Raw genomic sequence first — 14,443 nt, 5'->3', positions numbered from 1 at the left:
GTCAGTATCTGGTCCTGTCACAACCTTTCACACGTGTTTATATTGGCTGACAGCAATAGCAATACCTCCGTGTAACCCTTGGCCTGCACTCAGGACTGGGCTTGAGGTATCCCCAGGGTCCCCACACCCACGAGCTTGGAAAAAAGCAAGGAAGACGTTAAAGACACCACAATCCCAGACACCATTTGGGTGGTGTCAGGGACAGTGAGTGACTGGGACAACCTCCTCTTCCGTGTATAGGTTTCCTAAGTGCTTTTCATCCTTCAGAACCTGCGGAGAGGGGTAGGCAACAAGGACCGGGCTCCAGATGAAGTCAGGCCTCCCCTGTATCCCCGTCCAGCCCTGGATCCCGGTGACCTCGGGCTAAGTGACTAGCTTCTGCGCCTCAGTCCTCAATGCTGCTTCTTACTAGCGCCTTGTGCCTCACTGTCGTTTTCAGCCCCATTCTAGTTTGTTCTCTCTTTAATCGGTTTTTGGAAAACTTTTGAAACCCTAATACAGACTGTATTCCTCTTCTGTCCACTACCCTCCATGGCATCCAGGTCCCTCAAAATGAAGAAAAAACCTCTCCGCCAGCCAGTACAGGGGTCACGCTACCACACACTTTCCTGCAGACAACAGACGGGCCCCAGGTTTCCCAATACTCCCAGCTCAATCCGACCTCCAAGCCTTTGCACCTGTCAGTACCTCCGCCTGTCACCCTCTCTCACTCGGCCATCACACTATCAAAAACAGACCCACCCACGAACGCCCCACCATCCCGGACACCGCGTCCTGGGCTGCGGGCACGTGAGCAGGCGCCCCGCACTCGGGGCTTTAGTGTCTGGTGGGCTGAGGGCGGTGAGGGCCCGGAGGATGAGCGTTTACCTGAGGCGGGGTCCTCAGCGCCGCCGCCGCCAACGCCATTAGAGTCTGGGGGCAGAGCGGGGCCGGTGGCGGCGGGAGAGGCGGGTGGACGCGGGCACGGCAGGCCCGGTACACCCCCGGCGGCGTCGCCGAACTTCAGACCGGCCTCTATGCAGCGGAGACAGCGGCTCCTCTTGGACCTTCTCAACCCTGTCACCCAAGTCCCGGCCCAGCGCTCCGGAGCGACAACAAATACGAAAGCAGTAAAAATGGCCGCCACGAAGAGGACGCCGGAAGTCCCACCCCGATGAGATGAGCACGCACGGAAATGCCTTTATCTTGACCTTTTATTGGCTCAACTCGGCGCACTACCTTCTGGTTAGTGTAGTTCCTAGCGTTCTAGAGCCCCTCCCCCCACCCCCACCCCCGCCCCGGAAAGGTGTTCTCCATCTTGACCACCAGACGGTGGTCCAAGCGGTACTCTGGGGAGTATTTGAGAGTGGTCATCCTACCTAGATGGCTTTACTCGCTGTGAACTGCAGGAGAAAGACGTAGTTTCATACTCCGTGAAGGTCAGCCTGCTACCAGAGAATAAAACTGAGATGCTCCCAAATCTACTTATCTAAATGGTTGTATCATTCCACAGAGTAATTCAGACATAAAATAGTCCACCTATAGTTGGAGGCATTGTGCTATTCCTCTTGAAATACGTGTAGCCCGAGGCATTAGTAAGTTTTGTAAATTCTATTATGATTGGCTGGGAACAAAGGAAAAGACTATACAGGGACATGACTGAGAAGAAAGAAGATGGGTGTTTGGCCACCCTGAAACAAACATGATCTCTGCTTCTGGTTCCCACAGAAAACTCTGCCTTGCCTATATAGTTAGCAATTATGTCCTACCCATTGAGGAACACTTTTTTATTTATTTATTTATTTGGTTGCACCGGGTCTTAGTTGCAGCAAGCAGTCTTCTTAGTTGCGGCTCACCAGCTCTTTAGTTTCAGTGTGTGGGTTCCTTAGTTGTGACATGAGAACTCTTAGTTGCAGCACGCATGTGAGATCTAGTTCCCTGACCAGGGATTGAACCCAGGTCCCCTGCATTGGGAGCATGGAGTCTTAACCACTGCACCATCAGGGAAGTCCCATTGAGGAACACTTTATCCATATAATATTTCTTACTGTATATCCTGAAATATACTCAACTCCATTTAGTAAACTGACATCTATCTCAGATGGAGACCAATGTAACTAATGCTGTTTTGGCTGGGGTCAGTGACTGCAGCTTTCAGAGTCACAGCATGTCTGTGTTACTGAACCAGGTTTGTTTGCCCCACATTCAGAAAGTAAAAGGCCGAGACGTTGAGGTTTGCAGCAGAAAAAGTGTTTATTCTTGTGGCATCAAAGGGAGGAGTCAGGAGAACTAGTCTCAGATCCACCCCCCAACAGGAGGGTGTTGGGATATTTATGGCCTAGAGGAAGAGGGTGGTCTCAGGCCTAGGGAATGTAGGCAAGAAAAAAGTGAAGAAATCTGTGTTCTGCACAGGCATATCTGAGCTACATGCTTCTTCATGGGAAACGTTCAGAAAATGGTAGCATTAGCATGATCTAAGGGTGGACACTCATACAGGCCCAGTTGAATGGTTGGTGGTCTTGACCAGTTTGAACTGGACAAGACTAACTGCATGTTCCTGAACAACAATTTAAGGAACTGTTACCATAGCCACCCATACCTCAGAGATGTTATCTATAAGGATTTGTGATATATTGTCTAAGCTAGGTGAAGCTTGGAGGGTATGTAATTTGCAAAAACAATTAAAGCAAGAGTCAGTGAAGGTAGGTTAGAGGATATTATTTATAAAGCAAGTTAGAGTTTCAGGGAACTAACTGATAACTGCCCTTGGTTTCATCTGCTAAGGGAACATCTGAACCCCATGATCTCATGTTGTTGCTGGTAAGTGATTATCATTCTCCAGTGATTGCTGGTACAGCTCTGCAAGGGGAATTGAGATTATCTCAATTAAACAATTTGAAATGCAAATATCAGGAAATTAGAAATAGTATTGAGGCATTTATTCAAAGATAATGTCGGAAATAGCTCTGGGGAAATATCATGGGATTTTTTAAAAAATAAATTTATTTATTTATTTATTTATTTTTGGCTGTGTTGGGTCTCCGTTGCTGTGCGTGGGCTTTCTCCAGTTGTGGTGAGTTGGGGGGCTACTCTTCTTTGTGGTGCGTGGGCTTGTCATTGTGGTGGCTGCTCTTGTTGCAGAGCATGGGCTCTAGGCTCACAGGCCTCAGTAGTTGTGACACACATCCTCAGTAGTTGTGGTTCACGGGCTCTAGAGCGCAAGCTCAGTAGTTGTGGTACACCAGCTTAGTTGCTCTGCGGCATGTGGGATCTTCCTGGACCAGGGCGCGAACCCGTGTCCCCTGCATTGGCAGGCAGATTGTTAACCACTGCGTTACCAAGGAAAATGGGATTTTTTAAAATAAATTTATTTATTTGACTGCGTTGGATCTTTGTTGCTGCGCGTGGGCTTTTCTCTAGTTGCAGCGAGTGTCGTTGCAGTGCATGAGCTTCTCATTTGTGGTGGCTTCTCTTGTGGAGCATGGGCTGAAGGCATGCGGTCTTCAGCAGTTGTGGCACACGGGCTCAGTAGTTGTGGCTTGTGGGCTCTAGGGCTCAGGCTCAGTAGTTGTGGTGTACAGGTTTAGTTGCTCCGCAGCATGTGGGATCTTCCCCGACCAGGGCTCGAACCCGTGTCCCCTGCATTGGCAGGTGGATTCTTTTTTTTTTGCGGTATGCGGACCTCTCACTGTTGTGGCCTCTCCCGTTGCGGAGCACAGGCTCCAGACGCGCAGGCTCAGCGGCCATGGCTCACGGGCCCAGCCGCTCCGCGGCATGTGCCATCTTCCAGGACCAGGGCTTGAACCCACGTCCCCTACATCGGCAGGCGGATTCTCAACCACTGCGCCGCCAGGGAAGCCCTGGCAGGTGGATTCTTAACCACTGTGCCACCAGGGAAGTCCTGCACGTATGTAATTTTAAAAGGGATGAATAAATGAGTTATGTAATGTGGGTAATTCAAGATTACATTAACACCTTGAAAGAGGCTCACAGAAGAGAAGAAGCACAGATCATGAGAAGCACAGGTTAGTGTCGTGGTCCGAACGCGGGTTGGAAAAGAATTTCCAGACACAAGGCAGAATGTAAAAAGGATAGAATTTATTAGAGAGAATGGTTGTTGCCAGAACAGTGGGCCGACTTCAGAGTAGTCTGGGAGAGCCGACCCCAGACATGTGCTATTAGTCAGTTTTTATAGCCAGGGGAAAAAAGAATGTTCCAAGGTGAAATTTTCATTTTCTGATTGGTCGAGGCACATATACCTTCCTTCTGTAGGGTGGAAGTGGGGTAGGGCAGATGCCTTTCCTTATTTGGGACGAGAGAGGAACAGGTCCTGTCGCCCAGGTGGGCTCAGGAATTTCGTAACCATTGCAACATGGCGGGGAGAGTGACAAGAGCCCGGTAGGGTATGTGACCCTGAAACTTTTTCAGGGAAGGTTGTCCTTTGTCCCTGACCATTGTCTTTGGAGCACCACAGTCACAACCTGGACTTCCAATTGGTGTCTGAAATCGGGTTGGGGGGGCGTCCTACGAGGGTCAGTCTTGTAGGACTGAGCCCTTAACCTTGGAATCTGATGCTATCTCAGGGTAGACAGCGTCAGAATTGTTAAATTGTGGGACACCAAGCTAGTGTTGGAGAATTGGTTGGTATTGTGTGGAAATCCACCCATCCCCCATATACATTGGAAATTGGGGCAGAACCTTTGGGTGGTAAGCAGAGAACCTTGAGTTCTAAATTGTAAAAGAATTAAGTTGAGCCCATGACTATGCTGGAAATTTGGCGACTGAGAAATTTTTGTTTTTACAAAGTGTATTTTTTTTTCACTCATGAGAAGCTTAAGGAGAATTAAACTTGGAGGGAAAGAAATAATCAGATGAAAGTAGAAAGAGGTGAAAGTGTGGAAGGAAGCTACCACCTTGTGCTGTTTCATTGCTTCAAAACCATGTACTGAACATCTCACCAGCTTCAGAGACAGGTCTAGACGTGTGTTATATATCAGTGAAGAAAGAAATAGGTCCTCCTGTAGTGTCCTTCAAAAGCCTTTATTGAGGAGAGTAACGAATAAGTCACAAAGAAAATGCTACATATTATAGTAAATTATAAGGTGACAGGTAGAAATGCAAAAAAAAAAAAAAAAGATCAGCACCAAGGAATAACAAGAATGTGGAGTCAGGAGGATTTTAGTAGGAAACAGGGTTGTTCTCATAAGGAGATGATATTTGAACACACAGTTAAAGGAGGGGAGGAAGGGAATTCCCTGGCGGTCCAGTGGTTAGGACTCTGCACTCTCACTGCCGAGAGCACGGGTTCAGTAATCCTTGGTTTGGGAACTAAGATCCCACAAGTCATGCAGCTCAGCCAAAAAAAAAAAAGGATCCACGGAGAAGAAACAGTCAGTACAATGTCCTAGTCCCAAGGTCCAGAAATTGGATGTGATTGTTTTTTGACATTAGGTTTTTTAAAAATATTTTTTGATGTGGATCACTTTTTTTAAAGTCCTTATTGAATTTGTTACAATATTGCTTCTGTTTTATGTTTTTGGTTTTTTGGCCACGAGGCATGCGGGATTTTACTTCCCCAAACAGGGATCGAACCCTCACCCCCTGCATTGGAAGGCGAAGTCTCAACCATTGGACTGCTAGGGAAGTCCCTGTTTGACATTGTTAGTGATATACTTTGGTGAATTTTAATAATTCATACAAAATTTGCCTACTGTGTGCACAGTTCCATAAATACATCCATAGGTCTCTACTGCAGACCTCCTTTCAACAATCTTCTCAACTTTTCCTTCCTTACCAGGGCAGATCATTGGCTGCTATCCTGGAATCTATATACATGGTCACCTTTGAATAACGATTCTTCCACACAAAATGGATGGCCAGATCATAGCATAACCCATTGGAAAAACGTTTCTACTCCATTATGTTTCAGGGACACCCTGAATGTGGCTGTGATGCGGCCACTGTCGATTTTACGTGCACCCATAAATCAAAATGAGCCAAGCAGAACCCCAGCTCAAGCTTTCTCCTCTCCCCTATGGCTGTGCAGGGCACCCAGACAGCCACGGAAGTGAGTTGTTACCATGTTGGTGGGGTCTCAACTACCTATTCATGCAGCCTAGTTGTGTTCTCTAGACCTGATCTGGCTCCATCCTGGCTGTACATTTCTACCTTATAATGGAATACAGCAGTGTCCGTAGACTTCATGACTTGGTTGGTCCAGTCAGGGTCCTTAGACTTCATGACTTGGTTGGTCCAATAGAGCAACGACCCTCATAGTGGGTCGTTCTGGATGCATGGATATCTGATGCCCCCTACTCAAGTGTTCTGTTCTTATTCTGCTACAGTGACCCATCAGGAGCTGTTTCAAAATGATGTATAAATCTGCCCTGCAGATGGTATGGACTTCCTCCAGAGCCCCAGGAGGCTGCATTGTGATTGTCTGGCTGGTGCTTGAGAATACGATTCCTACTCAACTTGGGTGAAACTTATAGGATTTAAGCTATTATATTGTATGTTAAGTAGTTGAAAAAGAATCCACAGTGGCCAAAGTGAACTTCCACGTTAGTTGTTTTGAAACATCTGCTGTGGGACTGCTAGTGTTACTTCAGATAAAAAATTTAATTGACAATGTACCTCACTGAAACAGACAAAGCAAATGATAGAGACAAGATCTCCTGGGGCATAACCACTACACTCACTGACAGACTCCTTAAAAAGAAACCACTGGACTTCCCTGGCGGTCCAGCGGTTAAGACGCCATGCTTCCAATGCAGGGGATGAAGGTTCAATCCCTGGTCAGGGAACTAAGATTCCACATGCCTCATGGTGCAGGCGAAAAATTTAAAAAGAAAATGAAAAAAGGGAGAAGGAAGGAAAGAAAGAAAGAAAGAAGGAAAGAAAGGGAAAGAAAGAAAAGAAACCACTGAACTGAACGACCTGAAGCCTCTTCACTGGAGGACCCCACTCCACACTGCTGAGAACTGTTCCAGACGGACACTGCCAGAGCCCTGTCGGAGCAGAAGGTGACCTTCCACTCACTCTTGTTGCGAGACCAGTTGCAGACCTGGAGACACCTGCTGGTGCTGAGATACCTCGTTCGCAGACGCAGTGGATGTTAACCCCTTTCCTATTTTCCCTACTTTGTGCTAATTGTGTGCGATAAGCCCGAATGATTCTCGAATTGAGTATTGGCTACTTTTGGTATATTTCCAATTCTGTGATTCTTACCTGGCCTTACTGCTGGGCCCTGCAATAAACATCCTATCTTGAGGAGGCCTTGGTAGCTGTGCAAGTTTGTGTTGTGCTGTTTTCATGACCCAAAATATAATGAGCCGCTGGTATGGAGAGTCACGTGCTCAGGGTCTAGAGAGTTTCTGTTTCTGGGAGAGCCCAATGGGTAACTAGTCATTTGTTGTTTTGCTGTTTTAATGATTTATTTATAGAGTTGAGGAGGGCTAGATTTTTTTCATCAGAAGTTCAGGGGTAACTAATGACTATCATAAGTTGTCCAGAGACTCGACGGGGCATGAGATGGGGTTACTGAAGTTTCTTTAGTGCAGGAATCTCTGAGTGCACAAATGGGAGTGGCTGCTGATTTCAGTTTGGAGGTAAAATTTATTAATAAGAATATGTTGCCATCAAAAGTGCTAAAAGATGTTGGACTTGTATGTCCATGATGAGTGTGTCAAATAAGTCTTCTTGGAGGTAGATGTCCTCAATGTAAGGTCATACCTGTGCTCCTGGAGAAAGGTGAGTACAATGATGATCCTGTCTGAAAGGATTGTGTGTGATGAAAAAGCTGTTGATGTACCCGATGGGCATCCTGGAAAGGATGTATTGTGTCACTTCGGAGGTGAAGGCAAACTACAGCTGAGAGGCTGTTGATCTCGAGGGAGGTCTCCCAGTTACCACACCACCTACACCAGGTTTTCAGCTCAAGCCTGACAAATAGTGAGCCTGGTTTAGGTGCAGAGGTGTCAGCTTCTGCTACTCCAGGGAGCCTTTATAAATAATTAGTCAGTTTGTCCAGGCAGACTTGCATGATGGGGAGAGATAGCATTGACTATTCATCCCCTTACCCCTGCCAAGCTTTGACAGGGGCCAGGTCCTGCAGAGTTGTCACAGGCCCAGGAATTTAGGGTAGGAAGATAAAGTCACTCTTGGAACAGACAATGCAGAGCCTCACAAAGTATCGCCCACAGGACTTCCCTGGTGGTCCAGTGGTAAGACTCCAAGCTCCCAATGCAGGAGGCCCAGGTTCGATCCCTGGTCAGGGAACTAGATCCCGCGTCATGCCAAAACTAAGAAGCCTGCAGGCCACAACTAAGACCCGGCACAGCCAAAAAAAAATACTAAATATTAAACCAAAACCAAAACCAAAAACAATCCAAATTAGTGCCCATGACTGCCAGCAAAAGGTAGAGCTTTCCCAGTGTTAAAATAAAAAAACAGAGACGAGCCTTGAAAATTCCGCGAGCAGACAAAACCAGTTTAATCTTACAAAAACAGCGCTTAATTTAGCTTATTTTGCAAGACTAATTTGTCCTGGGTCATTTCTGGCTTATGCCTTCAGAAATTATAAGCAAAACTTGAACTGTTTCTCAAGGTTGGTGTGAGGTAACTACTGACCAATTTCCTATCATTTAAGAAAATTCTAATACCATAAGCAATCAATAAGACGAATAAACAGTCCCTGCTTTCTCATTATCTAAGTTGCTTTGTAACAATATACCCCTGCTTCTCATACTACATTTTGGTATGAGTGTTCCTCGTTTGCATACTTTTTGGTGTGTGTACAATAAACTTTCACAAATTACTGCTTTGGTGATTCATTGGTTTTACTTCTGTTATTCATGAACTTTTGACCTCAGATAGTGTTGCTAGTAAACCCTGAGCATCATGGGGGTCTCCTCCTGTCCCAAACTAAACCATTCTCTCCATGAGGACACTTGTTCTAAAAATAGAAATGCTGGCTATGGTACAGTAATGTCGCTGTGGCCACAAAAGTAAGGGAGAATGAGGCTTGGAAGGAAGTTTATTTTGCTCAGTGTCCAGAGAGGAGTTGTTACCATATGCCACCCAGTGCCATATTTCACCCAGGGAAAAACACCAGAGTTGTCAGGAGGCAGAAGAAATGAGGGAGGGGAAGGTCTACGCCAGATCCTTTATGGGGTTTCAAGGCAAAGGAAGGCAAGGGCAGAGTAAACAGTTTAAGATTGGGTACTTGAATAACTCAGGTGAGATTTAGGGCACAGGGGTGATCTCTAGTTGCCTGGAGCCTGGCCCTGGGATGATTAGGGCAGAGGAATATTGTGGAGTAAGATATGTAATATGGATTAAACAGTGTTTCTTGTTGAGTAGGACACAGTCACTGTCAATACAGGCAAGGGAGACATTGGTTATCAATAGGCTGAAACCTGCACAAAACACATAGCTACTATCGAAACTGAGAGGAGTCGTCAGTTAGATCCATTAAAGTATAACTTGCTGGGACTTCCCTGGCAGTCCAGCGGTTAAGACTTTGCCTTCCAATGCAGGGGGTGCGGGTTCCATCCCTGGTCGGGGAGCTAAGATCCCACATGCTTTGCGGCCAAAAACCAAAACATAAAACAGAAGCAATATTGTAATAAATTCAATAAAGACTTTAAAAAAAAGAGTATAACTTGCTTAATAAATACTGAATTGTAAAATGCCTTCACTGATCAAATTTGCTTCAGTTGTTTCTATAAAAACTTGAATGTCGTCCAAGCATCACACGGCCTAAACAATTAAGATGTTTGCCGGAGATTTTTTTCACAAACTTGGAGTCAGCTGGGTCCAGTTCAAGCTTGAGCCAGTCAAGACTGATTGGGACAACAAACTCTTCAACTGGGCACGCACGAGTTATCCAATCAGTTACCATTTGACATCAGAGGGCTAAAGACTCCACCCTTAGAACATGCTAACGTCGCCATTTTCTGAACATGGGTATCATGGAGAAGCATGTAGCTTTGTTGTGCAAAACCATGATTACTTCACCTTTTTCTTATCTCTAATCACCTTCCCCCATGTTCCCCACACTTCAGGTTTATCCCATAAGTATTCAGAGCCTCTCACCTTCAGGGAGATGGATTTGCGATTTGTTCTGCCTCCTTGTTCGGCTGCCTCATGAATAAACCCTTTATCTGCTCAGCTTCATTCTCTCAGTTCTCATACTTCAGTACTCAGGCTCAAAATTACCTTTTTACAGCTATTGTAACTGTTTCCTCAGAGCTATTTTCTCCCCTCTCTTCAAATAGCTGCAGAATCATTATCAGTAACTCTCGGGAATTTTTTCACTGATAATGTCAACTCCCTGTGCAGATCCCTGGTGCACACCCCTGGTGATCACGTCACAGCAAGGAGATGACCTCATGGTGTCCCAAACATTTATCTCAGGTATCATATGACCCATTTTGGGCTCATGCTCCCAATGTGACCGATGATGGTCACTGTTCAGGCAGGAAATAGCATTCAAATGGTAGCACTTCTTTTCTAAGAGGTCTCAGATGTTAAAAGCAATTCTATATATGGTGGTATTGTTACAGACCGGGGTTCTTGGCCTTCCCCAATAAATAGAAATTGACTAGAGGCCAGACAAGAAATTCAGGCAAGGCTTTATTGAGGCCCCTGCTGCAGCAGGGGGCAGTGAGAACAAACAACAAGTTCCCTTGCTTGCCGGATCCCCAAGGGGGAGCAAGCTTGTTCCTTATATGGGGTGAGGGAAGGGGTCTGTCCAGGGGTCTGGCTGGAGGGGCAGCTTAGGTGTTTTGCCCACACCTTATGTGGTGCTGTATGCAGGGGGGCTTGCACAGCACCCTGCTCTTGCTCCCAACACCCTGTTTTTGCTCCAGGCCCTTCAAAAACGGCAGTTGGGTTTTTTTCGTCTCTTTGTATCTTTTGTTTCCAGAATTTGCCCCAACCGCACGTGCACGCAGTTATTTTCAGTCCCATACAGTTTCTTCGTATTTTGTTGCTTGAGGAGAGGTGTGTCCAGGTGCAAGAACTTCATCACTGCAGCGAAGGGTCCCAGGTCCCAGCCCGTCTCAGTATACCAAGTAAGAAATATTACCTGGAAAAAAGTGCTACTTCCTGGGATGAATACAATCACTGATTATACAGGCAGAAGAAAAGTTTTCTGAGGAAATCTATCTACTGGCTCCAGAGTACCTCAACATCCCTCTCTCTTCTTCCACTCCATGGCCCTGTCTGGAATATTTCCTCTTTTGTCCCTAACAAGAACTGAAAGTAACAACACTGAACCTAAAGCTTCAGTCCAAATGTATTATTTTTTAACATTAAAAATACATTCATTGGGCTTCCCTGGTGGCGCAGTGGTTGAGAGTCCGCCTGCTGACGCAGGGGACACAGGTTCGTGCCCCGGTCCGGGAAGATCCCACATGCCGTGGAGCGGCTGGGCCCGTGAGCCATGGCCGCTGAGCCTGCGCTCCGCAACGGGAGAGGCCACAGCAGTGAGAGGCCTGCGTAACGCAAAAAAAAAAAAAAAAACAAAAACAAAAAAAAACATTCATTTATTTGTTTTGGCTGCACGAGGTCTTAGTTGCAGCATGCGGGATCTTTAGTTGTGGCATGCATGTGGGATCTAGTTCCCCAACCAGGGATGCAACACAGGGCCCCTGCGTTGGGAGCATGGAGTCTTACCCACTGGACCACCAGGAAAGTCCCCAGAATGTATTTAAAAGGCAACAAGGTAATGGTTACTAGCTCCCAGGTATGAATGGATGAAAGAAACTTGGTGTGGTGTGTCCTTTTGGTTTTGCAGCTTTCCAGACTATCTGAAATAATATGACTCCAAACATTTATTTAATTAGTGCAGACAGCAATCCACGGAATCTGCGTGCGGGCCCTTGAAGAGGAGCTAAGCCTCGCCCCATCCTCGGGAATTAGGTGTACCACTTAAAAACCCCTTTTGTGGTACCCAGCCTTTCCCCAGGAGCTCAGGCCCAGGCCCTGAACCTGAACCTGTGCCTAGGCCGATGGTTCACCAAGACCTACATTACCCAGAAGGCTCTGCGCCACACGTCCAATGAAGGCCCGGGAGAGGGGCGTTTCCGTGCGTGCGGAAGACGTCGGAGCGGGACTTCCGGCATCTTAGGCGCAGCCAGACGTTTTGTCGGTTCTTGTGAGGATCTAAGCGCTAGGGGGCTCTTGAATTCTTGGTCTGGACCGAGGGTGGAGGAATCGGGAAGACGCGTGAGTAGGCGTTGTCCCCGCCGCTCGGAGGCGAGACAAAGTTCGGCGGTGGCGACGCCTGCGTTGACCCTGCCGCCGGGGCAGGGCTTGGGACCGCGGTATCCAGCTCCTCAATCCGGATGCCTGCCTCTCCCGGCGCACTCCGCCCACAGACCCCGATGGCGGCGGCCGCGCTGAGGGAACCCCCTCAGGTACACGCTCCTCCTCCGGGCCCTCAGCGCCCTCACCGCACCAGACACTAAAGCCCCGAGTGCGGGGCGCCTGCTCCCGTGCCTGCAGCCCAGGCCCGGTGTCCGGGATTGTGGGGTCCCTGTTTCTGACAGTGTGATTGTGCGTGTGAGAGGGGGTCAGGCAGAGGGACCGACAGGTGCAAAGGCTTGGAAGTCGAACTGAGCCAGAGGCATTGGGGAGATCGGGGATCCGTGTCGTGTCAGCACCGAGCAGGATGTGAGGAGTCACACCTGGGTTGAGGAGTTGTACTTTCATTCTGAGGGCTCTGGGAGCCATAAGAGTTTCGAATAGAAGGAGTACTTGATCTGAGTGGAGATTTTAAAACTATCCCACATTTTGCGCTGGGCGAAACAGATTAGGTTGGGGCAGGGAATGTGAGGATGGATGCGTGGAGATTGGTAAAGACGCTACTGCAGCGGCTTCAAGAAATGTTTTGACGGTGGATGGACTCGAGAGCCAGGAGAGGGAGAAGAAGTGATCAGGTTCTGGATATATTTTAAAGATACCAACAACAACATTTCCTCCTGCATCAGATGAGGCTGTGATTGATAGTAAGTGAAAAAACAAGTTTTAAATTTTTTCGTTTTTGTTTTCATGGACATTTTGAAAATGGAAATCAGGAAGTGAAACTAGGGAGCAGGTTTCAGAGTGGACATGGTTGATTCTGAGATATCCCAGAGTGGAGGTGTCACATGAGCAGCTGGACTGGAAGGTCTGGCGTTCTGGAGAAGGGGCTGGATTGGAGATGCCCACAGGGTGTAGAGGGTGGTCTGGACTAGGTCAAGGCCTGGAGATCAGATTTAGGGGTAGCAATCCTTTGTTTTTATATATAAATTTATTTATTTTTAAAATTTGTGCCTGCGTTGGGTCTTCGTTGCTGCGCATGGGCTTTCTCTGGTTGTGGCGAGTGGGGGCTACTCTTTGTCGCGGTGCGCAGGCTTCTCACTGTGGTGGCTTCTCTTGTTGCGCAGCACAGGCTTTAGGCGCACAGCTTCAGTAGTTGTGGCTCGTGGGCTCAGTAGTTGTGGCTCGTGGGCTCTAGCGTGCAGGCTCAGTAGTTGTGGCTCACGGGCTTAGTTGCACCGCAGCATGTGGGCTCTTCCCAGACCAGGGATTGAACATGTGTCCCCTGCATTGGCAGGATGATTCTTAACCACTGCGCCACCAGGGAGGTCCCATGGGTAGCAATCTTAAGTATGTTATTTCAAATGGTCCTTGGGGTGAGAGGGGAGGGCTGTGGATGGAGGTGGGGGGGGAAGGGTGGGCATTTCTGAGACTTCCCTCCACAAAGGAGGGGCATTCTGTTTATCCAGTGTCTGCATGAGGAGAATGCTTTGTAGGGCACAAGGAACCTGGCCTGGCAGAAGAAGATGGGGTGTCGTAAAATAGCTGCCTGATGACAGTTACCCTTGCTTTTGAACAACCTGTTCTAAGAGAAACACACACTGAAAAGCTCCTCCAGTGCCAGGAGTGATTCCACTTTACTCAGTCTTGCCAAAGCCACAAAATCCCTCAAATGCCATATGATAGATTGTCCCAGCCTCTGTGTGTGTGTGTGTGTTTAATTTTTATTGGAGGGTAGTTGCTTTACAATGTTGTGTTAGTTTCTACTGTACAGCAAAGTGAATCAGCTATATGTAGACATATGTCACCCCTTTTTTGGATTTCCTTCCCATTTAAGTCACTGCAGAGCACTGAGTAGAGTTCCCTGAGCTATACAGCAGGTTCTCATTAGTTATCTCTTTTATACATAGTATCGATAGTGTATATATGTCAATTCCAATCTCCCAATTCATCCCACCACCACCCCCTTTCCCTCCTTGGTGTCCATACGTTTGTTCTCAAAGTCTGTGTCTCTATTTCTGCTTTGCAAATAAGATCATCTATACCATTTTTCTAGATTCCACATATATACGTTAATATACAATATTTGTTTTTCTCTTTCTGACTTACTTCACTCTGTATGACAGTCTCTAGGTCCATCCACATCTCTACAAATAAC

General features: G+C 47.2%; 1 non-coding gene across 1 annotated transcript; it reads left to right on the top strand.

The window, feature by feature from the left end:
- Positions 1 to 8,184: 8,184 nt before the first annotated feature.
- Positions 8,185 to 8,256, top strand: TRNAW-CCA (transfer RNA tryptophan (anticodon CCA)). The gene has a single exon. It is a non-coding gene; the product is annotated as a tRNA-Trp (tRNA).
- The last annotated feature ends 6,187 nt before the right edge of the window (positions 8,257 to 14,443 follow it).

This window comes from Phocoena phocoena, chromosome 20 (assembly GCF_963924675.1).
Source record: "Phocoena phocoena chromosome 20, mPhoPho1.1, whole genome shotgun sequence".
Lineage (NCBI taxonomy): Eukaryota > Metazoa > Chordata > Mammalia > Artiodactyla > Phocoenidae > Phocoena > Phocoena phocoena.
The sequence above is the reverse complement of the archived record's forward strand: the minus strand, read 5'-3'. Positions and strand labels throughout refer to the sequence as shown.